Source organism: Rhea pennata, chromosome Z, assembly GCF_028389875.1.
Source record: "Rhea pennata isolate bPtePen1 chromosome Z, bPtePen1.pri, whole genome shotgun sequence".
NCBI classification, from domain to species: domain Eukaryota; kingdom Metazoa; phylum Chordata; class Aves; order Rheiformes; family Rheidae; genus Rhea; species Rhea pennata.
This window is the reverse complement of record NC_084702.1, coordinates 1,349,778-1,363,287: the sequence shown is the minus strand read 5'-3', so window position 1 is coordinate 1,363,287 and position 13,510 is coordinate 1,349,778.

Here is a 13,510-nt window from a genome sequence, read left to right as displayed (position 1 = left end):
TGTTCTCCTACATTATATGAAATCTCCAACAGAACTGACAAATTGTATGACTTTGTCTCTCTTGTCATAAGAGACAAAAATCTAACCAGTTCCGAGGGAAGCACATCTGAAGCCTCCAGATAATCGTTTTCTCTCCAAACCCTTTTCTACTTGCAGAACTGCAAAGCCTGTGTCTTGGAGCACATTAATTCAAAAAAATAGAGTCACAGAATCATAGAATCAAATAATGGGTAAGGTTGTAAGGGGCCTCTGGAGATCATCTAGTCCACGCCCCGCCCGGCTCAAGCAGGGTCACCTAGAGCATGATAGACAGCATTGCATCCACGCAGGCTCTGAATATCTCCAGAGAAGGAGACTGCAAAACCTCTCTGGGCAACCTGTTCCAGTGCTCTGTCACTCTCATACAAAAGAAATTCCCCCTCACGTTCAGGTGGAACTTCCTGTGGTTCAGCTTGTCCCGTTGCCTCTTGTCCTGTTGCATGGCTCTACTGCAAAGAGTTTGGCCCAGTCCCCTTGACACCCTCCTTTCAGATACTTATACACATCGATAATATCCCCTCTCAGTCTTTTCTCCAGGTTAAACAATCCCAGCTCTCACGGCCATTCCTCATAGGGCAGATGCTCCAGCCCTCTGATCATCTTTGTAGCCCTACGCTGGACTCTCTCCAGCAGCTCCAGGTCTCTCTTGTCCTGGGGAGCCCACAACTGGACACAGTACTCGAGACGAGGCCTCCCCAGGGTTGAGCAGAGGGGCAGGATCACCTCCCTCGACCTGCTGGTAACACTCTTCCTAATGCACCCCAGGATACCGTTGGCCTTCCTAGCCACAAGAGCACATTGCTGCCTCTTAGTCAACTTGCTGTCCATCGTTAGGTTTTTTTTTGTTTTTTGTTTTTTTTTTTCAGCTTGAAATGCATGTTTTGGAACAGAACTGTCCTTGAAAGACAATGAGGCTTAAAATCTTGTTTAAGTCCAGCTTGTATTCTGGCCTGGAATATCTCAAAAGCATTTTATGTTGAAACAGGTACCTTTTCTAGTATCTGACCTGTGACCTAACATGACTACTGGAAATTGTACCTCCATGCAAGAAGACCAGCAAGAACTGTGCTTAACGACTTTAGAACAGAAGCTGAAGCATCCTTGAGGAGCATATATATTAGATGAACTATTTGTGGTTGCAGTGCGAAGCAGAATTTACTGAATCCTCAGCTGCAACCGAAGAATTAAATAAGCCTAACTTTTCTTGGTGTAGAGACATTGTATGTGTCCTGAAGAAAACACAGTGCATTGTGCAAACTTCCTCTGAATGAGATTTTAAGGCATGTGGAAAATAGAGAAAAAAAGAAAAAGAAAATAGGAAGTCTACCTCAGACATTTCTCTTCTTTACTCCTGGCTCTTCTCTGAGGAAAAGTAAGTGTGGTGTTGGATTTGAGATGTGCATTACCCAGCAAAGTGCTTGGCACAGTTTGTAAAATTGTCTGTGTTCAGGGAACAGCCTGCCCATGAGCTGGGTTTGGATGCTTATTTTTGTTTTAGTATTTTTGCTGCCTTGAGTAATGTATCTCTGCAGAGCTGACATGAGCAAGGAGCCAGCATAGGTGGCTCTGCCTAGTGCAAGATTCTTCAAGTTGTGGCAAACGCGGGTGTTTGGCTGTGGGTATGTTCAAATGAACTGGTGGTGTTCCTTGCCTTCCTGCTCTCTGCTCTGCTTTTCCACTGAAGATGGTTCCCCCCTTAAAAGTGAGAGCTAAAGCCTGGCCTCAGGCTACTGACTGTACTGGCCTGAACTATAGCAGGGACAGTTTAGAGCAGTGAGTTAAGTTTTAACTGCAGTTGCTCAGCATCTGGGCCATTAATGTGTACTGTCCTCACAGGCTGTGAGTAGGAACCTAGGGCTGATACACTTAGAGTTCTTTGTTAGGGAAACAGCAATTTTAAAAATTTGTATATCATTGTGCAAAACATTGACCCAGCCTTTTCTTCTAGATAGGCAGAACTGTTCACAGCCCTGATTTTCTGTTGTATATTTAAATATCTTAAGTAATATTGTTAACCAAAAAAATTAAGCAGGTTTTAAAAAGGAGATAAGGCTCAGTACTGGGTCCCATCCTGTTCAACTTATTCATCAGTGACCTGGATGAGGAGACAGAGAGCCTCCTCAGGAAGTTTGCTGATGATACCAAGCTGGGAGGAGTGGCTGAGACACCACGGGGCTGTGCTGCCATTCAGAGAGACCTGGGGAGGCTGGAGAGCTGGATGGAAAAGAACCTCCTGAGGTTCAACAAGGGCAAGTGCGGAGTCCTGCACCTAAGCAAAAATAACCCTAAGCACCAGTACAGGCTGGGGGCTGACCTTCTGGAGAGCAGCTCTGCAGAGAAGGACCTGGGAGTGGGGGTGGACAATAAGTTGACCATGAGCCAGCAATGTGCCCTTGGGGCCAGGAAGGCCAACGGTCTCCTGGGGTGCCTTGGGAAGAGTGTTGCCATCCGGTCGAGGCAGGTGATCCTGCCCCTCTACTCAACCCTGGGGAGGCCTCATCTCAAGTACTGTGTCCAGTTGTGGGCTCCCCAGGACAAGAGAGACCTGGAGGCTCCTGCAGAGAGTCCAGCGTAGGGCTACAAAGATGATCAGAGGGCTGGAGCATCTGCCCTATGAGGAACGGCTGCGAGAGCTGGGCCTCTTCAGCCTGGGGAAAAGACTGCAGGGGGAACTTATCAATGTGTATAAGTATCTGAAGGGAGGGTGTCAAGGGGACTGGGCCAAACTGTTTGCAGTAGAGCCATGCAACAGGACAAGAGGCAACGGGCACAAGCTGAACCACAGGAAGTTCCACCTGAACGTGAGGGGGAATTTCTTTTGTATGAGAGTGACAGAGCACTGGAACAGGCTGCCCAGAGAGGTTTTGCAGTCTCCTTCTCTGGAGATATTCAGAGCCTGCGTGGATGCAATGCTGTCTATCATGCTCTAGGTGACCCTGCTTGAGCCGGGCGGGGCGTGGACTAGATGATCTCCAGAGGTCCCTTACAACCTAACTGATTCTGTGACTCTGTGATTGTATGATAAGATGGTATCAGCTTGAAAATAAGACTTCTATGTATGATGTGTTTTTAACAGTTTTAAAAGTAGTCTTATTCTCTTTTTTTCCATTACTTTTGTTTAGTTTTCTTGGTGGATTAGACAGTATAATATCTAACATTCCCTTGTTGTAGTCAGCTGTTGTCCCCCCATTCACCAGAAGGAGAAACATTTTCTGAGTTTATTATTTTCTGAGAATATCTGAAGACACTTTTTAGTCTGTGAAATGTTAAGCGGGTGTGGTTTCTACCTCTAGTCTGAGCTCAGAAAAAATTTTGTTCTGATACTGCTGTCAACCATTCTTCCTCTTATAAGGTATTATAATGCTTTGATGGTATTGTTTGAATCCTGATTCCTGCCTACTTGCCCAAAAAATGCGCAAATTCTTAATAGAGGTCATATTCTGTGGCTCATATTTTTAAACATTGCTGAGTCATAAAATACTGTTCAGTACATTCAAAGTTTGTCACTGGGACAAAAATGGCATACTAGAGAGTGATACCAATTTGACCAGCAGGATTCAAGGTGGATGTGTCATATCTGTTTCTTAAACATTAGATACGTTAATCCAGGATCCCCTATACCCCTGTTTCTGCAGTACAGAGCTTCCCAGATTGTGGATCCTAGTAGCATTCTGCAAACCATTGTAGTAGTTTGAGGCCCAAGAGCCTGCAGCCTTATTCCTAATGCTGGTCTATTAGTACCCAAGGAAAGTTTGGACACCATTGATCAGATCAATGTGGTCTCTGCAGAAAGGCAAAATGAAAGATCAGATTCTTCCTGCTCCCAGTCTTTCTGAAAAGTAGAGGTACAGATGAAGTAGTACATCTAGAATGACAGAGGAAATCTGTGGAAATGCTGTAATTTGAATTTAGGCGTACCTCAATTACTGGCCTATTGTTTCTTTTCTTGGGATAGCTTTTTCTCTTCCTGTTGGGTACATCCCACTAGTGCTCCATATGACTCGGCAACCACAGAACCCTAAATATAAGCTCCAACGTGTAACAGCTGTGTCAGCTTTGCAAAAAACACTGCAAATTCTTCCCTGCTTGTGCAGCAGGCAAAGATTTCCCTTTGCTCCCTGCCTTCCCTGCCATGTTCCCAGAGCCCTTAAATTTCTCTGAAGGCAGAAACTCTGCAAGGCCTTATGTTGGAAATATGTACTTGGGATGACTGGAACTTGGCCTTAATTATCTCCCATTTGTCTCTGTTTTCAGGGAATATTTTTCTTAAAAAATGTCAGCAATGCTGCTTCCATCTGTCCCACTATAGCAGATGATGGGGAGTTGGGGCAACGGGGTAGAGGCTAGGTTCTATGGTAATGAAGAGTACAAAAAATGTCAATGTGAATCTACAGGTGATTTATTTTGACTTGAGATGTCTGAGACTGCCTCTGGACAATTCTCCTAGTCAGTCTCAAAGAAATAGCTCATCTGGAGTCTTATCCTAAGCACTCTGCATTACTCTTTATACTCTACATACTCTGGACTCCATCTCTTCCTTCCTCCCAGGCAAAGTAATAAGTATGAGCTATGCCAAGATACACACCACAAAGTCAGGGTGTTTGGTTTCCCTGTGAGATAGGGTCACCAAGGTCAACCAGAAGGAATTTGCCTTGAAATAAAGTGAATGACCTTTTCTTAACTGGGGAAACTGGAATTATATTTTTATCTATAGTTACCGTGAAGTTAAATACAAAAAGTGCCTCCCAGGAGTAGGGGCAAGTCCTGAAAGCCCTGGTCAGGTTACTAACAAGCTTGTTTAAGAAATCCGATTTTCTCCTTCAAAAAAAGAAGGGATCTGAATCCTTCCCAGTCCTGGAAAACTCTGTCCAGAGCTGAATGCCTCACATGCTCTTCTGGAGTTTGGTGACAACTGTGTGGCTTTGTGAGCAATTCCCAGGCTGAGGAAGGCTATAAGAATTACCTTTGCAATGCAGACCCAGCTATTGCATGGGATTGCTCACGCTGCATGCACTGTGGCAACTGGCTATGACTATTCCTTCAGAGAAAGATGGTATTTGTTTCCTGTGCCTGGTGCTGTAAAAATAAGCCAGTCTGAGAAACAGGTACGGTTACAACTTGAACATACATATTTGTGGGGTCTTGATGATGATAGCTCACTTTTCTTGAACTTCCTTTTCTCTCTCAGTCTCTTTCTTAATTCCTAGATCAACAGTACGCTTTACCTCAAAGGCTGCAGCAGCACCTTGAGATACTTGCCTTCTAGTATGTCAGCAGAAACCTTTCTGCTATTGACATTGTTCTGACAAGCTTTAGGAAGCATCATCTGTGTGTCCCCCTATTTCTTTTGCCACAAGAAAGCTGATCCTAAAAGATGTGTTTGTAAATCTTGTAGCCTCCTATACTGCCTACATAGCCAGCCTAGTGTGGATGAGTTATTAGGAAAGTTTAACTACTGGGAGATAGCTTTGAAATAGGCTACCGGGCATTGTGTAGATCTGATTTCCTACCCTCCTTCTTCAAAAGGATCTAGTGAAACTGGAAATGTTTTAGAAAGAAAAGGCCACAGGGACAACTGATAGTCTAGAGCTACTTTTATAAAATCGGAAGTGGCACAATATAGATGGATATGGATCACCTTTTGGCCCTTTCTTCTTATACAATAGCCGATAGGCATCAGATAAAACTGCCAGGCTCAGCACAATGAAAGGAAGTGAATTCTTATGCAACATACAGCTAAGCTGTGGTTGCTAAAAGGTGACATTGATTCAAGGGGAGACTGAACAAGTTCATTGAAACAAATTCAGTATTCAAGATGTATATATTTATTTTCACCTTTTTTCTGCAAAAAAAACAATGCATAATAAATACATGCAAACCACATCTACCTGATGAATGGCCTACGGTACTACGATTGGAAGCCAGGGAGTACTCAGGAAAAGTATGCTTGATCTCATCTTAAATGTTTTTATTGGCATTTGACACTTGCCACGGTCAAATAGGATGCTACAATAGATGGACCTTTTCATAAAAGTCCCTTCCGTGGGAGTATATGTATATTTGTGTACTGTACCTATGTGTGGCTGGAGAAACAGTTACTGGACAAAAAGCAGGCCAAAGACAGAAAAGGTACATACTGCAAAATAGTGTGTGAAAGTCTCCCAAGAACTGATAAACTCTGGAGATTTGTGGCCCCCTTATATCCACAAGAACTGATACCCTTGCAACACTAAAAGTCAGCTAAATGTGTACAGGGCCATCAGTACACACTGGCATAAGCAAGGGGTTGTGTAACTCAGCCCACATCGAAGAGGCTGGAGGCTGCTATATGCAATGATTATTGAATTATAGACCTACTTGATGAAATGTAGGACCCCTTGTGGGACTTTCTGAACACCTTTGGTGTTCAGAAAACCGCTGGTATGAGCCTTCACTTCTCAATCAACAGCTGGGCTTGCCTTCATGACTGCTGCTCCAACTGGGTAATTATGAGTGAGTATGTGTGTGCATATGTGAGTGAACTGTGAGAATAAGTGTATGCACTGTGTGAATAGTTTTTTGCTATTAATAATAACAACTTGATTCTATTAATAAAACAGGTTAATTCGTAAAAGGTCTTGTAATAAATATTGGCTGTGAGCTGTGTCTCTCCCAGTTTGATCACCTATCATGGAAAATGGAATTTACAACATCTTCTGATTGAGAATGCAATGGGCAGATACATAGTTCCTAACCAAATTACTATTTTTTCTTCTGAAAGATCATTTTGAATGCTCTAATTGTACCTGCAAGGCAATTCTATAAATCTTTTGTAAAAATTGTGCAAAATGCTGTAGGGGAACATTAACATGAAACAAAATGCTTAAGAAAAGTCTAAGGAGACTAAGAAAAAGCCAAAAAAGGCCTAGTAAAGGGCCATGGAAAGCCCCAGCCACACTCAAGACTACAGCATGGATTCTTCAAGGAAGGAAGGACATTTCACTTAATCACTGGATAATCAGCAATATAAAATAAATACTCTCTAATTATTGTAGAGAAAATGAGATAAAACTTGAGGATATAGCTCCTGCATTAGTGAGACTATTATGGGAAGCAGCAAAATCATTTTGTGCCATGATTGAGCCAACATAACAACAGAAAATCAGCTGTTTTGATCTGAAATTGTGTTTTAGAAGAGATGATTAAGAAACTTGAAACAAGCTTGTCTTTAGACAAGTATCATCAAAACATGCAGAATGAAGATGTAACTGGTATTAAATAACCAGGTGAATTCAGAAAGAAAGAATAAAAGAACTATAAAATAAAGTAGAAGGATAAACTTTTATAGTGCAGTAATTCACCCTTGAGCGAGAAAGACTTCCAGTGAGACCTGATCAAAATAAATGTGAAACTAACATTACATGCTTTCAAAAGCAATCAGCATGCAAAAATCGAACATAGCTGCTGTATCTGCAAGAAGTGATAGAGAACTTGACTGGGAGCTGTCAGAGATGATCTCTGTGTTTACCTTGAAATGTTTGTGGGCTAACTGGTTTGAACTGTTCGTTCAATTACTCTAGACCCAGAATTGAAGGCATTATCACTGTACAGAATATTGTCTCAGTGACCTGACTGCTAAAATGTTCTTACCTCAGAACTCTAAAGAGAAGCAACTGGTGATTACATCAAGTTCACTTAAGGTGAAGTCCTGATGGCCTGAAGGCTGTTTTGAATTAAGACGTGCTTGTAGGTAGACTACCAGTAGTAAAAAATACATCTGGAAAAAAACTGCAAGAGATCTTTTTTTTTTTTTTTTTTTTTTGGTATACCCAAGGCAAAATCAGCAGGATTTACAGAGATGCTGTGAATCTGCAACTCCTGGCAGACGTTTGTTTATCCTCTTCTTAACCTTCCAGGATAGAGACCTTCTCTGCATCCTCACAGCTGGATTCTGGAAAAATACCCCGAGAATGCGCCAAACTTTTAACTACCTCTGACGTGTTTGAAGATGGTTTTCTTCTCTTCATCCGTCTTGTTTTGACTGAACTAACATGCTCCCAAGTCTTTCTTTTCAGGTTGTATTTTCTAAATCTGTTTATTCTTTCACTTTCTCTCCAAGGGTCTACCTCTCTCTTCTTGTATGGCACTAGATCAACAGCATAAATGATTTCGAAAAACTGTATCATTGACTTACAGACAAAACCCATTTTCTTTAACATGGCATCTCCACTCCCGAGGTAAAATCTTGTTTGTCAGTCACTGCAGTTCTGTGGGTGTCCCTTCTTTCAGCTGTTGGACTGTGGGCTGTTCTTATGGACTGACATAACTGGCACTGGTTTCATTAATTTCACACAGTCTAGACATTCATTTTCTTAATAGACAGTTCCAGAAGCTCGTCAGGCCTGCTCAAGGCAGGCCCAGCCTGAAATGCAGACAGGTTAGTATGACACTTCTGAAGCAGTTACTTCTGTAAACCTGCTCTTTCTTTCTTTCCCACCATTTGCCCCCACCCCTTGTCTTTTAAAATTTTTTTATCAGATATAATTGAACAATCTTTGTCAATGGAAAATATGCATATTCAGCCACTCAGGAATTTCCCAAGTGACCTTCGGGTGGATGTTATGTCACACACTCATACGTGTTTAATTCAGCTGTTCTACCACTGAAGAGTGCTAAGATGTCCTCTAGCGTACATGAGCCTAGTGAAAGGTATTATATACGCTGCATACCTGTTTGTGCTCTACCTGCTCTGTAGGGTGGTTGCTGATTAGGATCCCTGATATTCCTTCCTGTGGAAAAAGTATTCTTAAGGGAAAAAACTGCATGCTATGTATCTGAATGGGCTTCTGGTACCCTTCTTAGGTAACTTGTATCCTTCTTAGGTAACACAATTCTTTTAAGACTTGAATCCTGAGATTTCAGTCAGGATCCTTAAAAATGTTAGTAACGAGTGAACAAGAAGTGATTGGCATCTATACTTCGTCAGAGTGCAGCAAGGACCAGCTGCTCGCTAAGGGACAGACAGCCAAGAGCCATAGGGACTTCCTGATCCAGCAGAGCAGGGCCTTGCAGGCAGGGCCCATCTTACTACACCTCAAGAGAGCAGGGCAGACTGGCGGTCCCCTGCCCTGGGGATCAGGCACCTCCATGGGGATGGGGCTGGGCCAAGGACAGGCAGAGCAGGTGGCCTTGAGATCAGTCAAGATCAAGCCTAATGAAGGTAACCAGGGTCAGACACAACCCCACAATGGCTGGGTAGGGTATGGGGATGGGCTGAGGTCAGGCTAGGCAGTTGCCCATGGCTCAGGGTTGGAATCAGGCCCAATGATGGCAACTAGTGTCAGAGTCAGCCACACAGATGTTGGGGAGGGCCCTCAGGATCCAGAGCAGCAGCGGCTGAGGCCAGCCAGGGCTATGGTGGAGCTAGTCACTGTCACACTATGCCATCGCAGGACAGGACTGACAGCCCCAGGCTGAGCCAAAATGGTGTCCTGAGCCTGGGTAGGGGTGGGTGTGGGTGCAGGAGGGGCTGGTCAGGGCTAGTAAGGCTTCTTAGTACTGTTTAGTAGTGCAGGGCTCTGACAACCTGACTTTAAACAAATATATACTTTATATGGTATAGTTTGTGTAAAGGAGTATTATTCCATCATACTATGCATATGGTGGAAAAAAACCCCAAATCTTAAACATATATGGAGGTGATACACCTGAGCCTGAGGACAAATGAAGTCCCTTTCTTTCACAGATAATCTTAATGAAGAAAATCTACCGATAGATTTTGCCCCGTGGGGGTGAGGGGGGGAGAGGGGAGGAGAGGGAGGGAAGAAGGAAAAAAAAAGCAAATACTGGAAATCAGTAGAACTCTATCAAAATTTGTTTCTGGTCAGTACTGCATAGGCAATACTCAGGTCAGAGCAGCCTCTTTGGAGGAACCATGGCCAGAACTGATCACATATACAAAACTACCTGGAGGAGCAGGCAGACCATGAACTACACATTGGCCTATATCCTCTACTGTAGCTTACAAAATACATGGAGAGCTGAAGCTGGGTATGAGACAACAAAACGACAAACACAATTATTAATAGAGTGAATGCTAAGAGGCTGAGCTGCATCCACTTGGATAAGGCAGTTTCTAAGCTTGTTGGGTTTAGGCATCAGTCTTGCAGCAACCTGTCAGAAAAAAAAGTCAGAAATATTTGTAGTTACCTAAAGAGGTATGAGATAAGTATGCTTTATGTAAAGTCTGCTTCAGTACATCAAAATAGGTAGGCAGCATTCTGCCAAGTTCATTGTGGTATCATCACACCTTCCATCTCAGTGTCACATCAAAACTGCAATTTAGATTAAAAGAAAAAAAAAAAAAAAACACCTCTAGGAAAAGTACACAATGTACTCTATTCTAACAGCCTGGGGGCAATCTGTTTTAGAACCTCACCCCTGCAATTTAGTAGCAGTGTATATAGTTGTGCTGGTAATACAAGAGGAAAACCTTTGGAGTCCTTTTGCCAAATGTCCTTAGATTCCCCCTATAGCCTGCTCCACCTTCCCTTTATTTATTTGTGATCTCTCCATCTCTCCAGTTGAGTTTGTCCAGGTTGGCAGTTAGTGCATCTGAAAACTGAATTGTTGAAATTTAAGTGGTAATGGCTTTTTACCAAAACGGCAATGTAAGATTTTTGATTGCCTATGTATATTAGAAATCTAGTGATCACTAGATTTCTAATATACATAGGCAATCAAAAATCTTACCAGTGATATGTATATGTGTGTTCCGATATGTAAGCAATTAAATGACAACTGATGATCACAGAGTGTAAGCTCTCCTGCTGAATTGCACCAAATCAGGAAAATAATTTCCTCCTTGGATTTAACGCAATATATACAGCTGTGAGTTGAAAGGTTAGCACATTCCCATGAATAATGCAGTAAGCTGCAAATAGCTTTCCTCTTAGTGGAGTACTTAAATTTCTGAGAAGGTAATGTGCCAGATGCAGAACTTTGGGGAACAAGTCAACAGAGTGCTTTTCTTTTTCAGCATAAATATTACCATTTCACAGTAAAGTTATGGCTGGGGCTTTAATGTTAGAAAAACAAATCCTTGAAGGGATCCAGGTCTTGTTTATATAAGTAAGTAACTAGTGATAACAGTTATTTATTTCCCAAGAGATCCTTCTTTTTTTCTTTTTCTCCGTCTATACAACAACTATCTTCTTTGAATTATTCTGAGGTTTTCTCATAAAGAGGAGTATATAACCAGAAGATTATAGTTTCTAGATAACAGCTGCTGACATACTCTGCCAATAGCCTTGGTCTTTCACTTACCAGTGGGAATATTTGTAAGTCTAGGGCTACTTTAAGAGATTAGTATTTGCTAAAATACTGTGTTTCATCTTTTTTTCAGAAGGGTAATGAATAAATTCATCTTGCAGAGTTGAGTGGATTTGACTATAGGACTTAATGAACTTCATTTATTTCAGTTTGACACTAGAGAGAAGATGAGAGATTCTTTTGGAATGGGAAATGGAGGAATACAAAAGTCAGGTAACACAGGATTGCCAAGCTCAGGTGGTTTGGAATGGCCAAAGGCACAGTTAAGTGTCTGTTTCTTGGGTTAAATCTAAGTTTGGTGTTATGCTTCCACTATGAAAAATACTGCAGATCAATATAAGGATAAAACTCTTGAGCTACAGGCTAAGACAGCATGCTTTGTCAATTCTCTATCAGGGGTGACAGGGAAAAAGGTTACAAACGCCAATAAACCAAAGAGTAAAGATTATCTGTAGAAATAGAACATCTCTAACTGCTTTATAGATGAGGGAGGTTGTTAAGTTTAAAAGTTGGTATAGAATATTTTAAAACTGAAGTAAATCCATAAAAAAATGTTGATTAATGCTTCACAATGTGCCAGGTTTTGTGGGAGAATACAGAACACCCCTGGTTTACAGCTCTCCAAGAGATACAAGATTTGCATGATGAACTATACTTCCTTGCTTGCTGCATTCTTTCTGGTACAGCCTGGGTCAGAGTTAGATCTGTGGCAATGAACTGCACCTCTAGGTTTGTATGTATTAGAGCTAAGCATCTAGATGGTGAAACAAAAATGAAAGAAAAGGGATTATTTAGTCAAGGGAAGACTGAGTGAAGGGTTTTCAGTTGTGTCAAAAGTATTTGCAAAGATAAAGGGTGTGAACTGTTTCGTCTACCAAACTTGAAGTGGGTAGAGCAAGGTTAGAAACTGGGGAATACTTTCTAACAATCAGACCAACAATGCAAGGCTGCATTGTCAAACTTGTTCTGAAGATGTTAGAGGATGGGCACTCTACATCTTTACAGGACTTAGCTGCCAGAAGTTTACACTGTGCAGATATAGTTGATCCTCCTTTCATAAACCACATGGCCTTTAACTGTCCTGTCCTGTCCTCCTTTTCACTTGGAAAATAGTTGGGGAAGGGGAAGGAAGTGGACATTTTAAAGTTGGTGTTGCTGTTAAAGCATGGGAAGGAGACTTAGTGGTAGTACCAGAAAGAAGGCCACTTAACAAATAGTTCTTCATACTGAGCTTATTGGACCTATGTGACAGGACATGCACTGACTACCCTTCCATCTGGCAGCCTTTCTAATTCCTGAGCTCTTAAAATTAACTTTAATTAGGAAGATTATTAGGAAGATTACACAGATTTTTCTTTCTTTCTTAACAACGAGGAAGTGCTTAAATAGGTAAAAACATAATTACAGTAGCCAGGGAATCTTAATGAGTAAAACTGCTTGGTTATCAAGGGAAAATTACAGACCACCAAGTAAGATGTGGTGATAAAAGAATTTGTAAAAGGCTGCAGCCACACAATCATATAACAATGTAAGTCGGAAGGAACTCTGAATGTCATCTACTTCAAACCCCTGCTAAAACAAGACAGTCTTTTGTTGCCCAGTCAACCAGTTTCTAGTTGAGCATATTTATTTGAAAACTGCTTCCTGAAGTTCTAAAATTCCTACCTTTCTTTACAATTTTAATATATAAAAGCCATTAGTTTGAAATTCTCATACTAGTGAGATCTTGGATTTCTTTTAGTACTGATTAGATACCAGATTGATTATTAGGAACATCTTCTCAGCCAACGTCCTCATTTGAACGTGCATTAGGTATTGTCTGGATAAAATTATTCCTCTGAACATCTCTGATAACTGTGTATTTGTTGCTTGAAACTGTTGCTTCTCTGAAATACTCTACTTTTAAGAAGATTACAACAGCATCCATTCGCATTAGTTTGCAAGTCTTGCAAACTGGTTTCACTAGTCTATTAAAACCTTTCTGAAAGGTAACACAAGAGGTAACAGGCACAAATTAAATACAAGAAGTTCCATGTAAACAAAAGAAAAAAGCTTACTCAGTTGTAACTCACTACAGTTTTAAGAGTGACCTGGAATAGCTTGTTCAGACAGGTTATGGAGTTATCCTTGAAGGTATTCAAAACCCAGCTGGACACGTCTC